Source organism: Mustela nivalis, assembly GCF_964662115.1.
Source record: "Mustela nivalis genome assembly, contig: HAP1_SCAFFOLD_1639, whole genome shotgun sequence".
Lineage (NCBI taxonomy): Eukaryota > Metazoa > Chordata > Mammalia > Carnivora > Mustelidae > Mustela > Mustela nivalis.
This window is the reverse complement of record NW_028135025.1, coordinates 11,159-20,665: the sequence shown is the minus strand read 5'-3', so window position 1 is coordinate 20,665 and position 9,507 is coordinate 11,159. Positions and strand designations below refer to the sequence as shown.

Genomic DNA, 9,507 nt, shown 5'->3' with positions numbered 1-9,507 from the left:
CTGGCCCCTGGTGGACTTGGGTGATAACGTAGCCCAATCACAAGGGAGGCCTGACCAAACTGTGGAAGGCCTGGGGCCTTTCGACGATCAGGTGGGCCTGAAAGTCAGGCTCAGCAGAGACACCCAGGGAAGTCTGAGGCCCAGGGGGGCCTGGAGTCCTGAGCAGGTGGCCAAGTGAGGCAGCATGTGGTCAAGTGAAGCACTGGTGGAGGAGATGGGGACAGGTGTGGTGCATGTTTAAACAGAGTGGGCTGACCTGATGTGTGGTGAGAGCACAAGGTTTCTGTAAACAGTCAGCAGAAAGTCAACTGGCTGGACTCTGAGGGACGGGCAAGGCAAGGTCCTAACGAGTCTGGTTCTAAACACACCCCCCCCTGAACTGGAGTTTGGGGACAGGGGAAGGAGGCCCATAGAGAAATGGTGGGAGACAGCCTCAGGAGTTAGGTCACCAGGCAACTCAGAACCTCCCCCATACTTCTCCAGCTCACCCCTCCCCCGCACCCCTGTCCATGACCAGGGAATGCTAAGGGCTGAGCTGAGGGAGTGATGTGTGAGAGGGTCTGCCCTACCCACAGTCAAAAAGGCCTATAGCCTTGGGGGTTAAGAGTAATAATGTAGGAGGCTTGACACAAGATCTTGCACCAAGCAAGGTAAATATTTACTTTTTTTATCCAGGATATGCAGATTTTGAAGTAAGAAGAAATTTCACAATGACTCCACCACGTTGACAGAAAGAGCATACAAACAGAATCTTACAAATTTTTTAAAATGTATTTTAAACTTTTCATTATGGAACAACAAATCATTTCACCCATAAATATTCCAGTAAATTACTCTAAAATTTCTCCAAATTTTAGAGCAGTAGTTCTGAACCCACACCAAATTTGCCTTCAGAAGACATTGGCTATGTCTAAAGATGCTACTGATCGTCCTACCTTGGGAGAGGGGTGTGCGATGGGCGTGTGGTGAGTCCAATTCAGGAATAGGGCTGAACACCTACAAGATCTGGGAGAGCTTCCCACAACAAAGGATTATTTGAGACAACATGGAGTATTATGCTCAGTGAAATAAGTCAGACTAAGAAAGACAAATACCATGGGATTTCACTCATAAGTAAAATGAATGAACAGCGTGAATAAACAACAGCATGAGTAAACAAAAAGCAGAATCAGATCTATAAAACCCTGAGAACAGACTGATGGTGGCCAGAGGGGAGGGGTGTGGGGGATGGGCAAAATGGGCGAAGAAGAATGGGAGGTACCGGCTTCCAGTTATGGGATGAGTAAGTCACTGGGATGAAAGATAATGACACTGTCATAGCATTGTATGGTGACAGATGGTACTTATACCTGTGGTGAGCATAGCATAATGTATAATTGGGCCAAGTCCTGTCATACACCTGAAACTAATGTCACATTGTAGGTCAACTATACTAAAAATTATTTGGCCCAAAATAACAATAGTGCTAAGGGTGAAAAACAATGTTTTAGATGCTAAAAGTTAAGAGCACTTCAAATATATAACTACAATATTATGAGCATGCATAAAAATAAGTAGTTCCATAATATCAACTATCCAATTAATATTAAAATTTCCTGGGTTGTCTTATAAATTTTTTAAAACTTTTTGTTTAGATCAAGATCCAAATCAGGTTCATACATTGCAATTGGTTGATACATTTCTCAGGTCTCTTTTAATCTGTAGGTGGCCATCCCTCTTTTTTTTTTTTCCTTTGCAATTTATTTATTATAAAGTGAAAATTTTTTTTAAAGATTTTATTTATTTATTTACAGACAGAGATCACAAGTAGGCAGAGAGGCAGGCAGAGAGAGAGGGAGGAAGCAAGCTCCCTGCCGAACAGAGAGCCTGATGCAGGGCTCGATCCCAGGACCCTGAGACCATGACCTGAGCCAAAAGCAGAGGCTTTAACCCACTGAGCCACCCAGGCACCCCAAAGTGAAATGTTTTAATTACAAAAGAATTCATGAATACATTGTGCTATCAAAAATGAAACATCACAGATAATGCTAAAATTCCGTTTGCAGCTATTCCAATCCTTATCCTTCCCCAAAGAATAATTAATTTTTCAAAACAATGTATCAGTGAAGATTATGTTTCAGAAGACAAACAAAACAATAACAATAACAAAATATTCAAATATACTTGTTTTCCAGGAAAACAAGCCCCAAGGTAGGCAGTCCAGGGCTAATCCGACAGTTCCGTAAAGTTTTAGGCTCCATTTAGCTCTTTGTTCTACCTCATCCTCATGGACCAAGATGGCTAATGGAAGACCAGCCCTCTTCTCTGCTTTCCAGGCAGCAGGATGAAAACTTGGTGAAGAAGGGCCTATCTCTCTGTATGAGTTTACTAGGGCTGCTGTAACAAACTGCCACAAACGGAGTGGCTTACACGACAGAAATTTATTTATTGTCTCGGTCTGTAAGTCAAAAATTTGAAATTAAGTTGTCAGCAGGGTCGGTTCTTTCTGAGGACTCTAAAGAAAATCTATTCCGTGCCTCTCCCCTTTCTACTGGTAATTTGCCAGCAATCTTTGATGTTCCTAATGTCATAAAAGCATCACCGCTTTCTCTGCCTTGTGTGTCTGTGTTCTGTGTGTCTGTGTTCTCTTTTTATAAGAACACCATTCATATCGTATTATGCCCCCCAAGACCTTATCTTAACTAATTACATCGGCAAAGACCCTATTTCCAAGTAAGTTCATACTTTTAGATACTAAGGATTAGGACTTCAACATATGCATGGGGGTTGAGGGAGGTGCCATTCAATTCCTAATACACTCCCATAAGATGTTACAGAAGTCTCTAACCTCTATTTGCTTATATGTCTTTGGGCCAGAACTTACTCATGGCCACAGGTCTCTGCCAGACCTGCTTGGGAAGCTAGGCTTTAGTTGAGCACATGGCAATCTCCACAGATGTCAGTTTTCTGTTATGGAAAAGAAAGGGGAAATGGATGTCAAGACAACAGCTAGAAAGCTGCCATGGAATTTATCCTACCATACCTTTCTCTGTGGTTTGAAAAAATATCTGTGTGCCTTTTGGTAGACACTTAACTGTTGGATTCCTCATTCAGAAAGCTCTACCTCTTGCAGAGCACGCAGTAGGAGTCTGGCCTGTCTAGAGCTTCATGCTTTTATCTATAAACCTCAGGACACCCTGGAAGCAGAGACAGGCTTAATGTAAGCCTCGGGGGCCCCTCGCTGGCATAAGGCCCTTTCAAGGTCCCACTTCTAATTTGGGGTTTGAAGCTTTGCATCCTTCTTCTGTAAAAAGGTCTCTAAAAATGTGCAAGTCTCAGATCTTGGATCTGCTCCCTCCTATATGGTAGGAGCTATTATCCTCATTTTATAGATAAGGAACTTGAAGCACAGAGAGGGTAAGCGTTTTGTCTGGAGTCACAAAGCCCATAGTGGAGTTGAGTTTTAAACCAAGGTCTGTCTAGTTCCAAAATTAGGCCATTTCTCCAATGCCTTGCCCACCAAGAGATGCCGAAAGCACCCCCAGATGCTTTTTCCAGGGTGGATCTTCAGCCACAGCCCCATCGGGGTGTTTGCATTGCCCAAGAGCTGGTTGCTGACCTGTCCACAGAGGCTGCTGCTCGGGCAAATTCTCCACGAGAGGGGAAAAGCATCTCTGGTGGAAGAAGTCTCTGAGCTCGGGTCTATCATTAGGAGCACATTTGCAGTCATTTCCTTGGCTTGTTGCCACAAGCTAAGTGACTTACAACAAATGTATTCTCTCCCGGTTCTGGAGGACAGAAGTCCGAAATCGAAGTGTTGGCCAGGCTCCACTCCCTTCGAAAGCCCTAGAGAAGAGTCGTGCCTTGTGGGGACTTCTTGGCGTCTCCGTTCTTTTACAGGGACACTGTGCTTTGGGTTAGGGTCCCCCAGGGTAATCCAGGATGATTTCTTCTCAAGATCCTTCATTTAATTGCATCTGTATGAACTTCTTTTCCAAGTAATGTCACATGTACAGGTTCTGGGATGTGGGTGTGTCTTCTGGGGGCCACTTCAACCCACCACACACCTCATCCCAGAGCAGCAGAATATCATCTCTAGGACTAGGGAAGCAGCAGAAAAACATGGGCATATGTACAGTGTCCTTCTAGTTCATTTTCGTGCAATGGTGAAAGTTTCGTGGTAGAACTGTGGGGACAAAGTTCCTAGCTTGGGGAAAGCGTCGGTGGACCTAATTGCCCAGGACCTGCTTCAAGTCAGAGAAACCCCAAGGTTTCCTACCAGATTGTGCCAACTATGGGCATGCGGATGCCAAGCTTCTTGAGTAGAATGGGAAGTCGTGCTGGCATGTTTTTCTGTTTACTCTCCACTTTAGAGACGTTCCCTGTGAAATGAATTTTAAATTCAGAAGCCAAGTCAGGAGGGGCACAGGAAGACAGAAAGAATGAGAGATTCATTTCCAATCAAGCTGTGAGTTCCGTGGCCTCCCTTCTTTTTGAAGAGCAAGGTGTTAGCTAGGGGGACTGGCAGATGCCAGATTGGGGAGCTGGGAGGCAGAACTCGTTTCAGACCCGGACCTGCCACTGTGTCCTTCAACTGATTCAAATTCAGTTTCTGCAGGTATTTACCAAGAGCACGCAGGGCACTGGGTCAGCCTTATTTTCCACCAGCCCCACAACTGACTAGGGATATTACTTTCTCCACTTCCAGATGAGACGCAGATTCAGTGAAATTAAATGTTTCACCCACGATCATACAGCCATAGGTGGCACGGAGCATAGAATGTGTCTTGATTCTTAACTAGGTGCTCTTTCCACCATGGCACAATGCAGAAACTTCCCTCTTACCGGCCGGCTCCCATCCTGGTGAGGGGATAGAGCTGGGAGCAGACCCGTCTCCCACCCACCAGAGCTTGAGCTCCCCACACCTGAAGGCAGAGCAGTTTGCCTGACGGAGGAGGCGTGTCATCAGCATTCCTGAGGCTCTCCAGGACAAGCAGCAGAGACAGGCTCATTAAAGTCTGCAGCATGCCCAGAAGCCTCTGCGCCCCCCCGCCCCCGAGTTGTTTCCTGTGTATTCTCTGTGCCTGATGGTACATATTCTTCACGTTTATGTGGCCCGATACAGTGCTCCGTGAGCACAAGGTATCAGGGAGCCAATTTTCCCAACCACGCAGCTCCAGGGCGACCAGGAGGCATCGCTATTGTAATTTATGAGGGACCAGTATGGGCAATCAATAGGCGCCCCACAGGTTATTAAAGAAGAGAAAGATGGCCCAGGAGACCCTGTTTACTAACAGGGAAATGGTCTCCTGGCAGCTTCTGGCACATGGCCTGGGAGAGATTTACATTTCCTTTTCAGTCCAGAAACCCGGGCCTTCCCTTCTTGACTCAAACCTGAGAACAGGGGGCTGGTGGAGGCACAGGCTGATAGAGCCCTTCCCCCACACTGTCATCCTGGGGGGGCGGGGGAGTGGAGGGGGTGTCAGGGTGAGGACCATCCCAAGGCTTATTAAGTCCCTTTGTGGTTGGAGGCTCCAGAGGATAGCATTCCCCGGGGCAGGGTTGAGACTGAGGGAGTGGGAGTGGGAGGATGGCCATGGGGTCAGGCCAATGATGCAAAAAGAAACAGGCAGCTCCCACCAGGCTGCCTGGAGGGGAGTCCCGGTCAGCCTTGCACAGCTCCAGACAACTCTTATTTGCTTCTTTTGCCTTCTCTCTCGGTTCTTGGTCCTTTGATTTCAGGAATCTGTAACTGGTTTGCGGCTTTCTTCACTTCTTAACAGTTTTCAAGGAGGAGGACTGGTTGGATTTAAAATTAAAACGGTAACAAGCACTGGCTTTTTTTGGGTACAGGGGAAAGAAGTACCTCTCTCCAGTCCACTTTCTGGAAGGCAGGCTGGTATAACGGGGCAGTTCACAAGCTTTTTCATCTCGGGACCATTTGACACCCTTAAAATTTGTGTAGGTTATGTCTCTCAGTGGAAAATGTTTGTTAAAATGTTTTGCTAATTAATTAAAAATATCAAAAATAAATCCATGGCATGTTAACATAAATAACATATTTTTACATAATATAAATAACAGAAATATTTTCATTTTAAAAAACCTTTCAAAATTTAAAAAAAAATTAGTGGGAAGAGTAACTATGTTTGATATTTTTGCAAATTTTTTATATGTCTGCCTTAACAGAAGGTAACTGGATTCCTATATCTGCTCTTGAAGTCAATGGCTTGCAAAATGTTGTTTTGGTTGACATGTATGAAGAAAATCTGGCTTTACACAGACATGTAGCTGGAAAAATAGAGTATTTATTAGTCTTTTTGAATAATTGTGCATATTCTCTTTTGATACTGTGCCAACTATAGCAAGTTTCTTAAAGGTTAGTTGAAAAATGAAATCTGAAATCATATCAATGAACTTTTTATATTCTCTTACATTAAAATCCATTGGTTTATTATGTACTTTGATTGGATCTTTTACCCATGTATGGATGGGTAATATCATGCATTGGTCATTGGAAAAAGCTGGTTTATTGAGTTATACAGATATTCCAGATTTTCACATATTTCATTATACAATATTTTTTAAAAATCACATTCATTAATATCACCATCCATCTCATTAGAAAAGTCCTTAAATATTAGGAAGCTATCAAGTTCCACAGTAACAGATACAAGTTTTCCAAAATTCTCATTTTCCCTTGCAAGTTCAAATTTTATCACTGGCAACAAATACTATCAGTTGTTTTCCTCAAAGGGACAGACTCCTTTTGTTCATTTAGAAACAATGTCTTTTGAAAAAGAATTCTTTGTCATTTAGTCTTTGAAGAGAAGGAAAGAGAGAGAGAAAGAAAAGAAAAGAAAAGGAGAAAGAGAGAAAGAAAGAAAGAAAGAAAGAAAGAAAGAAAGGGAGAGAGAAAGAGAGGGAGGGAGGAAGGAAGGAAAAAAAAAAGAGGAGAAGAAAGACGCTTTATGAAAAAAATGGCTTGACTCCCAGGTTTATTGCCTGCGTACATTTCCTAGGGATAACCATCATACCCTTGGAATGCAGTGAAAGTATTTATGCACACTCTCCATTTTGTTACACAGACTATTTGAAAAGTGTCGGTATTTAATAAGACTAATCATTTTTACTGCTTCATCAAGGGTATTCTTAAATGAAACTGGCGTTGTTTTTTATTGCAAGTGTGAGGCAATGATGTCTAATATGCCTTGGCGCCTGCCTTGATTCATGCCCAGAAGCCAGGAGTTTTACCCACCATTGCTTTCGTACCTTCTGTCAAATGTCAACAGGGGGTCAAAGGAAAAAACGATCAAACGGAGACCTTCATAACTTCATGAACCGCTCCTGAGTGTTGCTGGGATCTCAGGAGTCTATGGACCCTACTTTGAGAACAGCAAGTGTAAATGTCAGAGACTTCTTACCCCAGCTTTGCCTTGGGCTGGCTCTGTCTTCAGCAAGTCATTTTCCTCCAGTGTCTCGGTCTCCATATTTGCAACATGAAGCAGGTCAGATTAAATAATCTCCATCACGTCACTGTTATTTTCGGAGGACTTTGGGGCACTGAGCAATCTTTATCATTGACTCCTTATCATTATTATTGCCTCTTTGTTTCCCGTATGGCCTGTTCTTTCTGCTGTGCTGCTGTCCAGATATACAGGCATGTGTTCTCTTCCTATCCTTCCACAGAGGAGAGGGCAACTGGCTCTCCTCAGGCAGGTGTTTTCTTCAGGAGGATGAACTGAATACGTCACCTCTACTCTCAGGGAGAAGAAATGTGGACGTCAGAGACAGGCTATTTGAATGCTGTACCATTTGTCATGAATGGTTCTGGAAGACGCATTGTTGGCTAATAAAGAGGGAGGCTCTTTAACATGAAATCTAGGCCAGGAAAATAGGAGCCAAGCCATAGTAATATGAGACATATACAGTTTTATGAAACTTGGCCCAACAGAGGTACAGCTCCTAGTTTCCTTCACCTTTTGTAAAGATTTGGAATAAGTATTTGAGCCTTTTAATAAAAGAGTGGCATAAGCCACTCTCCAAGTACAGTACACATTTGGTCTGGAGAGGACAGGTGCATCCATGTGGCAAAAGCTCTTAAAACTGACCTCCTCCTGACCAAGTCACCAGGTTAACGGATGCTCTCTGTTCCCTCCATAAAATTCATTGTGCCCACGGCTTGCCAGACCTTCAACTAGCGAAGGCACTTGCAGGTGCTCTCGGGCACTCTCCGGTGACCTCGGGTAACCTCGAGTACTCTCGGATGCTCTCGGGTGATCTCGGGCGCTCTCGGGTGCTTCTGTTCCCACAAATCGAGCTGAGAGCTCACAAGGGTTCAATGCCATTTACTCCCAAACACACTTCTGCCCGTTGTCCTTGCCATTCTGATTATGTAATTTAATTGTGAAAACCAATAAAATGTGAGTACAAAGAAAGAGGTTTTTTGTTCCTCTGTAAACTGACATTTGATGTTTTGGAAAAGCTTGATAATGACTTGTCCTTATGACTTGTCCTTTTGTCCTAACAACAAAAAAATCTCGTTGAAGTGGCACGGGAAAGACTGGGAAAGGGGGGATCATACACATTTTACCATGATTGGATACTTGGATTGCCTTGGGTCTTTAAATTCTCCCTCTACTTCAGAGAAACCTGAACTGGAACTTACAGAAGATTCCAATAGAATATAAGCTCCATGAGCGTGGAGACTTCCCCAGCACCTAAAATATGCCAGGCACCTAGAAAGAACACAGTAAGTATTCAAAGGATAAACGGATTGTAAGTATAGTTGATACAAGAAAGATAGGACAAAACTCCAATTAATAGAGGCCTGCACCAAGAAACAATTTTTTTTTAATGGTGCCTGTATATGCTTTAAGTTACAATAAGAAGTCTAAGGTATGTTTCTCACGGTTGCTCTTTAAATAATATTTTACATTAATGGACCATCTACTGTGTTGATCACATTAGAGACAAGGGCTTTGCCTGTGATTGGAAGCAGGGAAGTGCCTTGGCTATCGAATAGATAGTTCCTCCCCAGGGCCAACCACTAGAGCAGATCAGGAGGTCTTAATGCCGACTTCCCTGAACTCCCTTCTCTAGAAGGTAGCTAGGAAAATCTGCTCTGGTTCAGAAAGGAGGAGATCTGATAGGAGGCAGACTGCATCCCTGGACAGGCATTGAATGTCCCGTAGGCACAGACCAGAAGGAGAGGCCATCCCTTCGACACTTCTCTGTGCCCCATGAGTATGAATGATGGTAACAAATGGCTCCCCCACTTCAGTCTATGTTTGAAGGTTCTTTAGATATGGAATCAGAGAACCTGGGTTTATATTTCTTTTTTAATAATTTTGTAGCCTTGGGACACCTGGGTGGCTCAGTGGGTTAAAGCCTCTGCCTTCAGCTCAGGTCATGATCCCAGGGTCCTGGGATCAAGCCCCGCATCGGGCTCTCTGCTCAGCAGGGAGCCTGCTTCCCCCTCTCTCTCTGCCTGCCTCTTTGCCTACTTTCTCTCTCTGTCAAATAAAT

General features: G+C 43.9%; 1 long non-coding RNA gene across 1 annotated transcript; it reads right to left on the bottom strand.

Moving 5' to 3' along the window:
- Window positions 1-636: 636 nt before the first annotated feature.
- Window positions 637-7,933, bottom strand: LOC309857975. The gene is made up of 2 exons (XR_014307998.1): window positions 7,404-7,933; window positions 637-4,361 (listed from the first exon to the last, which is right to left on the bottom strand). It is a non-coding gene; the product is annotated as an uncharacterized lncRNA (long non-coding RNA).
- Between the last annotated feature and the right edge of the window lie 1,574 nt (window positions 7,934-9,507).